The sequence below is a fragment of the Sapajus apella genome, unplaced genomic scaffold, assembly GCF_009761245.1.
Source record: "Sapajus apella isolate SASKATOON/1434 unplaced genomic scaffold, GSC_monkey_1.0 scaffold94, whole genome shotgun sequence".
In the NCBI taxonomy this organism is placed as follows: domain Eukaryota; kingdom Metazoa; phylum Chordata; class Mammalia; order Primates; family Cebidae; genus Sapajus; species Sapajus apella.
Window position 1 is genome coordinate 6105028 of NW_022437034.1, and position 14358 is coordinate 6119385.

A 14358-nucleotide genomic window follows, 5' to 3' on the forward strand; every position below is an offset into this window, starting at 1 on the left:
TGTCTATGTCTAACTGATTATCTCTCACATTTTATAAAGAAATATTGACGTTCTATAAAGTATGCAGTGACCTCACTTCTGGCTGTGTGGGCAGGTTTCACTGCAGGCCTCTGAAACATTGATATTCCTGTAACCTTTGAGGCAAGATGTGTGTGTAGTGTATTAATGAGCTGATTGAAGTGATGTACAGTAATTTCATCCTTGGGTAAAAACAGATGTGAAAGATTCTGTTTTAATATTTAATCAGGCTCCAAGCCTCTGTTGGCTTGTTTAAGTTGACCTGACAGCATTATACCTGGAAACACTTTGAATTAAACTCTGAGTGCTTGACCTTGTTCAAACAGTTGTAATTTAATAAGGCTGCTGTCTTGGTGGAGATAGCGTCGCTAATAGGCAAATCCTTTTCTGACTGGGATTGTTCTGTTTGTGAGTGCTAGGGATGGAGAGATTCAGAGATTTCCATCAGTTTGGGGGATGAACTGGGATTTGAAGAAGTAAAAACAAATCTAAATTAAGAAATTGTCTTTTAGAAGATGTTCAAACACTTGTCTTTTGTTTTAATGTTTAGCTTTATAGAAGTAATGTTTTTAATGTCATTTCGATTAGGCTCATTTTGGTTGAAATGAATGAAAAATCATTGTTAAAAAGGGAGCTGGAAACTTGTCAGAAATCAAAGAAGTGCTAGGAGGCCTGCATGCTCACTCTGGCTCTCTCTGTCCTTCACCCACCTGTATCTCTGTGCACCCATCCATCCCTGCTCTTCTCCTCTGTCTCTGTCTCAGGTATCATCTGCACATAGCCTATTCTGCTCTTTCCTTTCTTCTGTTGGCTTCCTCAGTCTCTATTTCGTGTCATTCTCTGTATCCCATAGCTCCTCTTTACTCATCATTTCTGTTCTCTCATGCCATCAGTTTGCAGGGGCTCTCAGTAGTTTGTGCTCTTTTGTATCCTTTCAGCTCTAAGTCTTGCTGTCAACAAGTTTGTTTCCTTGTTCACGTTCCAGTTAGCTGGGTCTGAATAGCTCCCCTGATCTTTTTGTGCCATATCCAAATTGCCCATGCTTTCCAAAGCACGGACCTATGGACAAGACAGTTTTTGACTTGAAGGAAAGATTACTTGGGGCAAATACCATGACTTGCCCAATAGAAATACTTGGAGATATATATTTTCTGTTTCTAAAAGTACCACATGCTTACTGGAGAAAAAATGAAAAAAATTTAAAAACTAATAAAAATACAGTTAAAATATCCTGTAAACTGACTATTCAAATAGCTAACTACTTTGTTGTATTTCCTCTGATTTTTTTTTTACTTGTTTATACATAAATATACACGTTAAACATCCCAAAATTTTAGAATCAGAGTGGTAACATTTTAAAGATCTTCATATCTACTTGTTACTAGTGGCATCTGTATGAATATTCTGGCTATCAGGCCTGCATTAAAAACTGTGGTAATTTGGTGTGAATCTTTTATTAATTCTTGCCTTTTGATTAATATTAAGTGTGGCATCATTAATCATGTTATGTTATCTTCACTTTGGCTTGCATTATTTATCAACTCCTTTGAGAAGCGTTAATATTATTTTCATATTTCACAGTATTTGACATACTGTCTCGCACTTAGTAGATGTTCAGTATTTCGTCTGTGGTTTTTGCTTAACTTTCATGAAACTTGATTTCTTTGAGAGTGTAAAATGCATTCATAAGGCTCTAGCTCAGAAGAAATAAAAAGTAACAATGCTTCAGATCACTCTTTCTTCCCACCTGCTGGAGAATATGGTTTTTAAGGGGCTTGTGTGATTAGATCAGCCCACCTGGATAGTCTTCTGCTGCAAAGCAAGGTAGTAGAAACATGGGTGATATCGCAAACATGCATAGGTTCCACTATTCTCAAAGGAGAAGGTATAATACAAAGGGCAGGGTCACTCTCAGGATTCGATTTGGTATGTTGTTGCTGGTGTCTGGCCGATTTTGGCTTTGTGAGACTCTAAGCAGAGAACCCAGCTGAGCCTGCCTGGATTTCTGACCCACTCAACTATGAGCTCATGAATGGGTATTGTTTTAAGCCGCTGTTTGTGGCAATAAGACTAATATAGGCCAGGGTCTTGCTAATTCTTAGCTTTGTCAGATTTTAACCTGATTTTCTCTGGATATCAAGGGCGGAGCTGTCTCTCAGGAGGAGACTTATGGGAGCCTAGCTAAAGAAACTGATGTATGGAGTCAGGAGGCCAGCACATTTATTTGTTTATTTCCCTGACAAGTAAATGTTCCAGGGACTGAGATACTCCATGTGGTGGATGGTCAGAGCATTATCTCCCTTAAGGCAGTCCTCTGTAGAAGCCAGGTGTGTATTATGAGCATGGCATCTAAACCATGAGTTAGATGAGCACAGCTTCCATGGCATCAAACACCTGTCTCACAACAGGGATGGCCTTCTCTGTGTCTGGACAACGTTTAAATGGGTACTGCCGGCTTCTCTGGAGACTCACTGTATTAATTTTCAATTACAATGTAACACATAACCACAATTTAGCAGCTTAAAACAATGCAATTGTATTATCTCACAGTTTCTATGTGTCCAGGCACAGGCAACTGGGTTCCTTGCTCAAGGACTCATCAAGCTGAAATAAAAGTGTCAGCTGGGAATGTGGTCTCATTCAGCTCATCGGTTGTTGGTGGAATTCAGTGCTTTGTGGTTGTGAGACTGAGGTCCTCTTCTCCCAGAGGCTGCCTTGCCTCATGGCCCTCTCCACGATGTAGCATTTTGTTTCTTCAAGGTCAGCTGGAGAATCTCCCACACACTTTTGGTCTTTGCAATCTCTGACCCCTTTTAAAAGCCTGGCCCTGCGTATACTCATAGGGAGAGGATTGTACAGGATGTATATGCCAGGGGCCCAAATCTTGGGGGCATTATAAAATTCTGCTCCCACACTTGCCTTCCCCTCAGCATCCCTTGCTGACTGGCCAGCTAAGCTTGCTGTTCAATACCTCCTTTCTTTAGCTGTGTTAATATATCCAGTCTTTGGGAGTCCAGGCTTGGTTGGATATTTCACATCTCTAAAGTGACTACATAATTCTTCTCACATTCAGTATGTATTGATTTTTAAAATTTAAATTTGTGAACTTAATCACACTTTCTGTGTGATCCTCCCCCCTTTAGTAATTGAGGAATGGAATGAGGGGGAATTTCTTCATCATAGTTTCCAAGGTCTTCATAGCAATGGCCTCTGTAGTTTGATGGTCTAAGGATTTTAGATGATTAGAGAACTTCTACCCTCACTAGAATTCTGAAGATTGTAACTTAAAATTCTACTTAACTAGATGTTAGAAATTGGGGAGACAAAATGAGTTACTTGCCCAGTTAAATTATTGGCCAATGAAGAAAGGTATTTATTTCTTATTTATATCCTGCCTTCTCTCAGTATGATGAGGTCCAGTAAAAGGCATAGATAGTCTAAAATTAAAGCAATTAAATTTTTTTTCTATTATGGGAATTCTGACAGTACAAAAAAAGCACGGTGTCCTTGCCCGTTAAAGTGAACACCAAGCAGTCCAAAATATTTTCATGAGATGTTTTTTTGCCATCACTTGTCGGTTGTGAGAGATCATTGCCTCAGGCCACAGCGACTAGGTGTGTGGCAGGGTTAACCTGCCTGCTCTCTAGGGAAACCGTCAAGAAATGGGCAATAAATTAATAAGTAGAAAGTGTTCTCTGAGCTTCAGGCAGTTGTTGATTGACTGATGGAAAAGGTAGGAGGTAGGCTAATAGACGATGACATTCAAATTCAGCTGCTGCCTCTCAGCTGAGCCCAAACCAGGGCTTCTGCTGCTTTTTGCTCCTTTTCCCTGAGTGGTGGTGGCCTGCAGGTTAAACAGGCGGGCTTGGGAATCAGGCTGCCTAGGGTAAATCCTCGTTCCTCCATTTAACTCAGTCTAGGGTTAAAAGAGAGTCCCTGTAAAGCATTTAATACGTTGCTGGGCATTACTGATGGACTAAGGAGAAGAGGGCTGAGATGGGAGCTGTCAGCCCCAGCAGGCAGGAGTTAGAATTGTCTGGAATTGCTGGTGTAGGGTGATAATAAAAGGCAAACTGACTCTTGGTTGGTTTATTACTATTTTTAAATTCCCTACTGGCAAGGCCATGTCTATTGCCTGCACTCTGGGTGGACCGCTCCTTCCATCCGTGCCTTGCGGTGCCACTGTCTTGCACAGAAGGGCTAAAAAATGTGTGCTGTTGTTGCCCTTCTCACATTTCGGCTGATGTGCATATTTTCATTAAAGAGGATTATGTAGAAAAATTGGTTTAAGAAAAATGATGAGACTTTTTAGTATGGTTTGTACACAATTAAGAGTGAAATACGGCAAAATCCGATCTGGGAAAAAAAAAAAAACAACATAACAACAACTGATTAATCGAAAACCATAGAATTGGCTGGGTGCAGCGGCTCATACCTATAATCTCAGCACTTTGGGAGGCCGAGGCAGGTGGATCACTTGAGGTCAGTTCGAGACCAGGCTGAGCAACATGGTGAAACCCCATCTCTACTAAAAATACAAAAATTAGCCAGACATGGTGGTGCACTCCTGTAATCCCAGCTACTTGGGAGGCTGAGGCAGGAGAATAACTTGAACCCAGCAGGCGGAGGTTGTAGTAAGCCAAGATTGTGCTACTGCACTCTGGCCTGGGCAATACAGACTCTGCCTCAAAAAAAAAAAAAAAAAAAAAAAAATTTTTTTTAAAATATTTTTGTCTGGATCCTAAATATTGGGACATTTCAAAGATGTTCCTATTTAGTCTAAGCAAATTCTGGTGGATTTGGTTGGTTCTCTCTGTAGTAATAGTAGAGAAGAGGGGTAGATGTGAAAAGAATATATTCTGAAAAGAGTATGGAATAAGAGAAATTCAAGAAGGCAAGAAAATAACCATTTCCACCGTTTACCTGCTTTGAAATCACCCCTTTACTTACTTTGGTCATCTGTTTCCTCTATAAACTATACTTAAGAGACCAGAGTGAGCAGACTTCATGAAAACCTGAGCTTGGGAGTCGGGGTGCTTTACAGTCTTGGCTTCAGCTCACTTTTCTGACTCATCACCCAGACCCCATTCCAGCTAAATTTATTGTCTCCTGTTCTTGCTGGGCCTTTCTGGAATGGAGCGTCAGCCTCTGGAGTGCCCTCCACCCTTGCGGTCCCAAACTGCCCATCCCACACCTACCTGGTCACAGCTTTGCAGTTTAAATCCCCACATCCCAGTGACTGCTTCCTTTCCGGACCCCTTTACCGCATTTCAGCAGTATTATCCATCCTTCCTTTAAATTTACGGCCCTGGTTTATAGGGCCCCTTCTTCCAGCCTGCAGATGTCAGTTGAGATTCCACTGTGATCAAAGCAGGATAGGGTGGGCTGGAACTGGTGGAAATAGTTATTTTCTTGCCTTCTTGAATTTCTCTTGTTCATTCTCTTTTCAGGATACATTCCTTTCACTACAGAGAGTTGTCTGCTCTCACTACAAAGAACCAGCCAAACCTGCCAGGATTTGCTTAGACACAATGGCAAGAACTTTCAGAACATTTGGAACTTTTCAGAACATTAGGTGATCTTAGAGACTACCCAGTACAGAAATCTCTTGAGAGGGTGTTATTCTGTTCTCTTTGGACACCTCCAGTTTCTGATTTGGCTGTCGTGTTTGTCAGTGATATATCCTTCATTTTGAGCCCAAAACTTCCATTCATTTTGGTGCCCTTCAGTGCAGTCACACTCAATAAACCAGTCATTTGCTTCATGATGGCTTTTCTCCTTTTCTTCTTTTCTCTTTTTTTTTTTTTTTTTTTTTTTCTTTTCTTCTTTTCTCTTCTTTTCTGAGATGGAGTTTCATTGTTGTTGCCCAGGCTGGAGCACAGTGGTGTGGTCTTGGCGCACTGCAAGCTCTTCTGCCTCCTGAGTTCAAGTGATTCTCCTACCTCAGCCTCCCAAGTAGCTGGGATTACAGGCACCCACCACCATGCCCAGCTAATTTTCGTATTTTTAGTAGAGACAGGGTTTCATCATGTTGGCCAGGCTGGTTTCAAACTCCTGACTTCAGGTGATCTACCTGCCTCAGCCTCCCAAAGTGCTGGGATTAAAGGCATGAGCCACCATCCCCGGCCATGATGGCTTTTCCAATGTAAAACATTGCAATAATTATTCCTTTGAACCTTGTGAAATTACTGATTGCTATGTTTTGAATATTTGTCCCCTCCAAAACTTACATTAAAATGTAATCCCCACAGTCGGGTGTGGTGGGTGGTCTTAAGAGGTGATTGGGTCACCAGGGCTTTGCCTTGACGAATGGACTAATCCATTCATGGATTACTTTCATGAATTAATGGACTGGTGGGTTATCATAGGAGTGGGACTGGTGGCTTTATAAGAAGAGTACGAGGCCGGGCGCAGTGGCTCAAGCCTGTAATCCCAGCACTTTGGGAGGCCGAGGCGGGTGGATCACAAGGTCAAGAGATCGAGACCATCCTGGTCAACATGGTGAAACCCCGTCTCTAGTAAAAATGCAAAAAAAAAATTAGCTGGGCATGATGGTGCGTGCCTGTAATCCCAGCTACTCAGGAGGCTGGGGCAGGAGAATTGCCTGAACCCAGGAGGCGGAGGTTGCGGTGAGCCGAGATCGCGCCATTGCACTCCAGCCTGGGTAACGAGCAAAACTCCATCCAAAAAAAAAAAAAAAAAAAAAAAAAAAAAAGAAGAGTACGAGAGACCCGAACCAGTACACTTAGCTGCTTGCTATGTAATGCCCTGCACCACCACGAGATTCTGCAAATTCTTCCCCACCAGCAGGAAGGTCCTCACCAGATGTGAGTCCTCTCGAACTTGGACTTCTGTCTCCATAACTATAAGAAATAAATTCTTTTTCTTTATAAGTTACCTAGTTTCAGGCATTCTGTTATAAGCAACAGAAAATGAACTAAGACACTGACATTCAACTGTTATTAGACTATAAAAATGGGAATTTTATATGGGTCAACCTAGTCTATTCCTCCTGATTCTCTGCTTTTCCAGTTTATATACTTTTGTAGTTTAAATAACCTCCTATCAGTTAAATCATTATGAAAGTTCTTCCCTTTTTTCCCCTTTATATTAAAAAAATTATTTTATGTCTGTCTTTACTCTGGTAGCCCCGTGGGACTTGTTTACTGTAAGCCCAAATTCTGCCGTGGTTCCTTTTCCCTGAATCAACTGGGAATTATTCCCAATTTCTCTCCTTTTTGGTCTCTGAACCAAGATTTCTTAATTAGAGTGTCCACAAGTCTATATGTGGAGAGGCTGAGGGAAAAGTAACCACTGGGGACATGAGAAATCTGAAAAGCAATAGTAAGAAATTATCATCTTGGCCTTATTAAAATGTAAGTAAGGCCAGGTGCAGTGGCTCATGCCTGCAATACCAGCACTTTGAGAGGCCATGGTGGGCAGATCACCTGAGGTCAGGAGTTCGAGACCAGCCTTACCAACATGGCAAAACCCCATCTCTACTAAAAAGACAAAAATTAACTGGGCGTGGTGGCATGTGCTTATAATCCCAGCTACTTGTGAGGCTGAGACAGGAGAATTGCTTGAACCTGCGAGGCAGTGGTTCCAGTGAGCCTAGATCGCACCACAGCACTCCAGCCTGGGAGACAGAGCAAGACTACACGTCAAAAAAATAAGTAAGGCCAGGCCTTTTCCCTAAAATCAGTTTTAGGGTTTACCCTTGGTTATGCAGAAAAATTGTTCCCTGTCCAGCTCTTTATGGGCTGGAGAGCAGACAGAACTCCTCAATTTGGGTTAGCATTGCATTAACGGAACTGCCACATCTTCCTGGATAATCTTCCTTCATGCATAAGCTCTAGGCTCATCTCCTCTGTCTCACAGCTGTGCACTGCTTTCCCTTACCTTTCTTGGTTTCTGGATGGATACTGGCCTTCTGGGTAAGAAGGGGGTTCTTTGGCAAAAGGTGTTTTTGACATAATTTAGGACCTGCTTAGATTCTACAGCAGGCCTAAATTTCTTCCCCCAAGTTCTTTGTGTATATAGAGTACTGAGCACTCATTACCTGTTCTTGGTTCTGAAGGAAATCTTGTGGAGTGGTTGTAGTATTTATGGAGTAAGCAGAGTGCCCACCTTCCAGGTCCCACCCCAAACCACTTAGAATCTCAGTCATGTATGTCAAGGGAGGAGGCGAGTACATTTTTGTGGTCAGCTGCCTCTTCTTTTCCTTAACATTCTCACTGTTCATGTTTCCTGCTTTCTTGAGGCCATATGTCTATTGAATACGATGGGACAAAGGAAAACTTCCCCTAATCATCTTTAAACTAATATTTCTCTTTTCTCAATAATAATGGCATGAAAAGAATTTTTTCTGTGCCTTTTCAAAATCCCAGTAGCCTCTTGTGGCATTTCCTATGTTGAAATTTTCAACAGCCTTATCAGGAGGAGAAATGAGCTTAGTTTTTGAGTTTTGGTGCTTAGGGACCCTGTTTTGGCTTCTAGAGATAATTTCACTGTGGGAACTCACAAATAATATGTTTAATCTTTTTTCTAAACATTTTGCTGATGGTCAGTGCAATATTTTCTTGATTTCAGTTTTCTGACTTTTCTTCTTTTATTTTTTTTTCTTCTTTTTTGGTGGTGTTTGTCCATATTCCATTATCTGCATCCCTCTCCTTCTCCCTCTCCGTGATTTTTCACCTGTCATGGACCACAGATCTGCAACCTCCCTCGTAATTCCTCTTGGGTTTGAGAGGAAGTTTGTCTAGGCCTAGAAACTTGAACTTGTATAAAACAGATATCACCACTCATTTTAATGGAAGAAGGTATGGAAAATACACGTAACACATAGCAGCTATATGCATTCTCTTAAATTTCTTTCCCAATCTTGGGCTTGAGGTGTTTTTATTTAGTCTAGCCTACCCTTGCCATTTTCAAGATCTGTTTCTTTGATAACTTGATAGAGAAGAGTGTTCTGGGTATTTTTCCTCCTTCTTGGAAAAATATGTTTTTAAAAATATATTTTGAGATTGAGTATTTTGTGAAATATCTTTCCTCTAAAATCCTCAAAGTAACTTTGCCTTTCTTTGATTTCTATGGGTAGTCTAGCAGGGAGTAATAGACGTGAGGATATTTCATAAACACTGCTTGCATTCCTCTGGGATTTGTGCTCTTAGATGACAGCATATATATGCATGTGATTCTGTGTGCAAACATACGTTAAAAAACTTACTGAACATAGTGTTTAGCTGTCTTCACCCACTTTAGACCTTAGTCTACTTTCTTTCTTTCTTTTTGAGATGAAGTATCGCTTTGTAGCCCAGGCTGGAGTGCAGTGGCGCAGTCTCGACTCACTGCAACCTCCTCCATGTTCAAGCGATTTCTCCTGCCTCAGCCTCCTGAGTAGCTGGGATTACCGGCACACACCACCACGCCCGGCTAAGTTTTTTGTATTTTCAGTAGAGACGGGGTTTCACCATGTTGGCCAGGGTGGTTTCAAACTCTGACCTCAAGTGATCCGCCTGCCTCAGCCTCCCAAAGTGCTGGAATTATAGGCATGAGCCGCTGTGCCCAGCCTTTAGTCTACTTTCTATTTTTACAATTCTGTGCCATGTTTATTGAAAGCATGTTGTTGGTTTCTCTTGATGCCTTCCCTGTCTTTCTTCTCACCATGGTTTTTTAATTTAATTTTTTATTTTTTTTGAAGATGGGGTTTCACCATGTTGGTCAGGCTGGTCTCAAACTCCTGACCTTGTGATCTGCTCACCTTGTCCTCCCAAAGTGCTGTGATTACAGGCGTGAGCCACTGCGCCCGGCCTTCACCATGATTTTTAAAATTAATACTCTGTAATATTTGAGATTTTTATATCCATGTCAAGTAAGCTTTTCCTAAAAAATATTTTAATACATTTTCTAGAATGATAGTATATTGTGTTCATAACCTGGGGGAAAATACACTGTTTCATTTTTAAATTTATTTTTATTTTTGTTATTATTATTTTAAGAAATAGGGTCTTGCTCTGTTGCTCAGGCTGGAGAGCAGTGGCATGATCCTGGGCTCAAACAATCCTCCCACCTCAGCTTCCCAAGTAGCTAGGATTACATGCATACGGTACCATACCCAGCTAATTTTTAATTTTTTTGTAGAGACAGGGTTTTACTATGTTGTCCAGGCTGGTTTTAACCTCCTGGGCTCAAGGGATCTTCCCACCTTTGCCTCCTAAAGTGTTAGGATTATAGGTATGAGTTATCACACCCAGCTGCAATAAGTCTTTATGATTAATTTATAAGCAGAAGCTGTGCTTTTCAAAATTTGTACCCTTTTTTTTAAAAAAAAAATTACAAAGGACTTTTAGACTGGCTTCCTCCTAAGGATTTCTTCAATTCCTATCAAGTTCAGTCTGCAAATATCCTAATTTCTAGGTTGTTTGGGAATGTTAATTGATTGTCTCATAGATAGATAGATAGATAGATAGATAGATAGATAGATAGATAGATAGATGAAGGTTGAAGGGCAGGGCTGGAGGAGGAATTCCAGATTTCCAGTAGATTTTCTATCAAGCAGTCATTCGTATATATTACTTCCTATATTGTGAACCAAAGTTCATCCATGTCTCTTGTGTTTAGCTCTCTGCCTGTATTATAGAAAGCTTATTTATTATGTGAGCATTTTGCTTTCTCCTATCCCTCCCTCTTTCTTTAACATCAGTTATAACAGCTGTGAATGCAGTTTGTAATATGAGCAGCCATATCCAGTTTTTAGGCTTTCAAAATCAGAAATACAGAGGAGGATATGATACTTAGTCCTGAATTTGTACACATTGGAACACTTTTCTTCATTTCTTACTTTGTGACATTTCCTAATTATAGTCGTGCTAATGACCCATGTAGATTTACTGTGGTACCTGCTGTCTGTGTCCCTGTGAATGTGTCATGTTGTGCTGCCCTGGTTCCCCAACCTCAGCCCCAGGGAGCCAGCAGCTGGAGCAGCTGTCATCTTGTGAAAGCAGAGTGTCCTTGTTGCTATTGATTGGGTTGTTCAGTCAATTGCAAAAAAGTGGATCTAACTGTCAGTGGTAGTTATATGATAATCCTGGAGATAAATAAGTGTCAAGTGAAGTATTACTTGAATTCAGGACTTGAAGAGAAAGAAAGGGATATGAGTAGTTAGAGGGGAAGGTTTGCTGTAACAAGCTATTATTCATTGTGGTCACTTTCTATGACAGGTAACTCTGCAGATATCTTTTGTTAAGAGAAATCAGAAATTAAGCATTTGCTTTGTAAACTCTGAACAGGATTTTGAAATACCAAAGTCCCCCTTTATCAGCTTCAAAGATCTCCTCATTGGATGTTTGAAACCACAGATAGTACTAAAGTCTATATATACTATGTTTTTTCCTTATACCTAATACATACCTATGAAAAAGTTTAATTTATAAGTTAGGCACAGGAAGAGATTAACAACAATAAAAATAGAACAATTATAACAATGTGTTCTAGCAAAAGTTATATGAATGTGTTTTTTCTCTGTCTCAGAATATCTTAATGTGTGCTGTGTATTCACCTATTTTTGGGCTGCCGTTGACTGTGGGTAACACAAACCACAGAAAGTGAAACTTCAGATAAAGAGGGACTACTGTATTCTCATAAGGTTAATTGCTTCTAGAATTCACAAGGATTGAATTAAACTTGAATCTTGCTAAAGAAGTATCTTATTATCTGATGTTTGTCCAGCAACAACTTGTAGTGTAGAAGTTTGCCCTTTTGAGGGAGAATGCACAAAGGTGAAATAAAACTTGTATGCCCAAGGTCCACTAACAAATATGCTTCTGGAGGCGGGAAGTAACCTGCCCTTCAGGGGAGCTATTCCTCAGGGCTTCTCCAGCAGACAGCTGTGCCCAGTGCCGGGGTCTCATGCTTACCTATTTCTCTGGGTCAGTACAATAGACCTGCTTTCAAGCCTAGCATGAACCTTAAGTATTACTGGCTGGGAGTGGTGGCTCATGCCTGTAACCCTAGCACTTTGGGAGGCCAAGGCAGGTGGATTGCCTGAGCTCAGGAGTTCGAGACCAGCTTGGGCAACACAGTGAAACCTTGTTTTTACTAAAATACAAAAAAATTAGCTAGGTGTGGCAGCGTGCACCTGTAGTCCCAGCTACTTGGGAGGCTGAGGCAGGAGAATTGTTTGAACCTGGAAGGCACAGGTTGCAGTGAGCTGAGATCATGTCACTGCACTCCAGTCTGGACAACAGAGCAAGACCCTGTCTCCTCTTGCCCACCAAAAAAAAGTATTATTTAGCAAATCTGTAGCATTTTGTTCACACAGTGTATCATTGTGCTTTTCTGTTTCAAAGTATAATTACTTAGTCTAGAAATTTAAAGTCCTGTGACAGAAAACAGATGCTGTTCTCACAAAATATGAGAAATAAAATTCCATCTTATTTATTATTTAAATTCTTTTTTAACTGAGGAATTGTTATGTGAGTAGCTTCCAACATAATTTTTTCAAAATTAGATGCTTAGAACTAATTTGGATTTGATTAATTCAGTGTTTGTCACATTAATTCTTATTTACTACAAAGGTTAAAGCAATTTATTTCTTCTGGAAAATTTTAGGATCTTATGAGTGAGGGAAGTCAGCCAAAATTGGCAACTTTTTCAAGCAACTGGCTCAAGAAATTAGGAATTTCTCTAATAATGAGCCATCGTTTTTTGAATTCAGCAATTTAAGTGGCCTGTATAGTTAGGATATGATTCCAATGTCCCCTCAGTGCAAATTGATATTTTTTTCTGTTGACACATCCTACTTTGTTTTCAAAGGCTATTTTATAGTATTCTCTTAAAAGCAAAGAAAATATCTTTAAAAATGCAGTTTTTTGGTTGTGTGCGGTCGCTGATGTCTGTAATCCTAGCACTTTGGGAGGCTGAGGTGAAAGGATCACTGGAAGCCAGGAGTTCGAGAGCAGCCTGGGCAACACAGGCACTTTCCATCTCTTTAAAAACAAAAAAAATAGGTTGGGCACAGTGGCTCACGCCTGCAATCCCAGCACTTTGGGATGCCGAGGCAGGTGGATCACAAGGTCAGGAGTTTGAGACCAGCCTGGCCAGTATGGTGAAACCCCATCTCTACTAAAAATACAAAAATTAGCTGGGCGTGGTGGCGTGCGCCTGTAGTCCCAGCTACTTGGGAGGCTGAGGCAGAAGAATCGCTTGAACCCAGGTGGTGGAGGCTGCAGTGAGCTGAGATTGTGCCACTGCACTGCAGCCTGAGTGACACAGCGAGACTCTATCTCACACACACACACACACAAAAGCCAGGCTTGGTGGCACATACCTGTATTTCTAGCTACTCAGGATGCTGAGGTAGGAGGATCGCTGGAGCTCAGGAATTCAAGATTACAGTAAGCTATGATTGAGCCACCGCACTTCAGCTTGTGCAATGGAGCAAAAACTTGTTTCCTTAAAAAAAAAAAAAAAAAAAAAAAAGCTTTTTATTAAAACATGCTCTTACTTGGCCAAAGGATATGTTTTTTTTCATAGTGATAATCTTAATGATAAACTATTACTATATGTAGCTTATGAGAATCAGTTGTCTAAAGCACCCATGTAAGTTTCTCTGTGGTTTTGAGAATCATTCCATAGGCCGATAAATGCATACTCTCCTCACCCCACTGCACATCCAGCATTCTTAATTTTCTCACTTCCCTGAGTATACCATGTTCTATGCACTTGCAGATCTTTCGTCACAGAAGGTGCCTCATCTGTCCAGAACCCCTGCCACAGCTCTACTTGCTTTGTCTAGCTAACGCTCATTCATCCTTTAGAACCCAGTGAAATGTCACTTGCATCTGGGAGGCCTTTCTACTAGGTTCTGAGCTTCCTTTGCATTCCGTTTTTCACTAACATAACATCATCACATTTATTAGTAGCGTCTCATTGTAAGCCCCAGTAAGGCAGGAACTGTATCTCTCTGTATCCCAAAATGCTACCACAGTGCCTGCTGCATGTTAAATTGCAGTTAATAGTTCTAGAATGAAAGAGTGCTTCCTTCCTTCATCATCAGTCTTTCAGATAAAGAAGTATCTAGTTACCTTTGTCTTAAAACAATTTCAAAAGGTTGCGTGTACTGGTGGACTAGTCAAGATCCATAGCTCCTGTATTGCTGCTCATTGCCACTGTTGTCAGCGTCCTAAAGATGATTTAAAATTCAGTTGTGTTGCTTGTGATGGTGGTATTTAAAATCTATAATTTTGGCTGGGTGCGGTGGCTCATGCCTATAATCCCAGAACTTTGGGAGGCCGTGGCGGGTGGATCACGAGGTCAGGAGTTCAGGAACAGTCTGGC

At 40.9% G+C, this 14358-nt stretch overlaps 1 protein-coding gene across 12 annotated transcripts in view; it reads left to right on the plus strand.

The window, feature by feature from the left end:
• The window catches only part of KAT6B (lysine acetyltransferase 6B), a 205554-nt gene that overhangs the window by 82347 nt on the left and 108849 nt on the right, over positions 1-14358 (plus strand). The window lies entirely within an intron of this gene.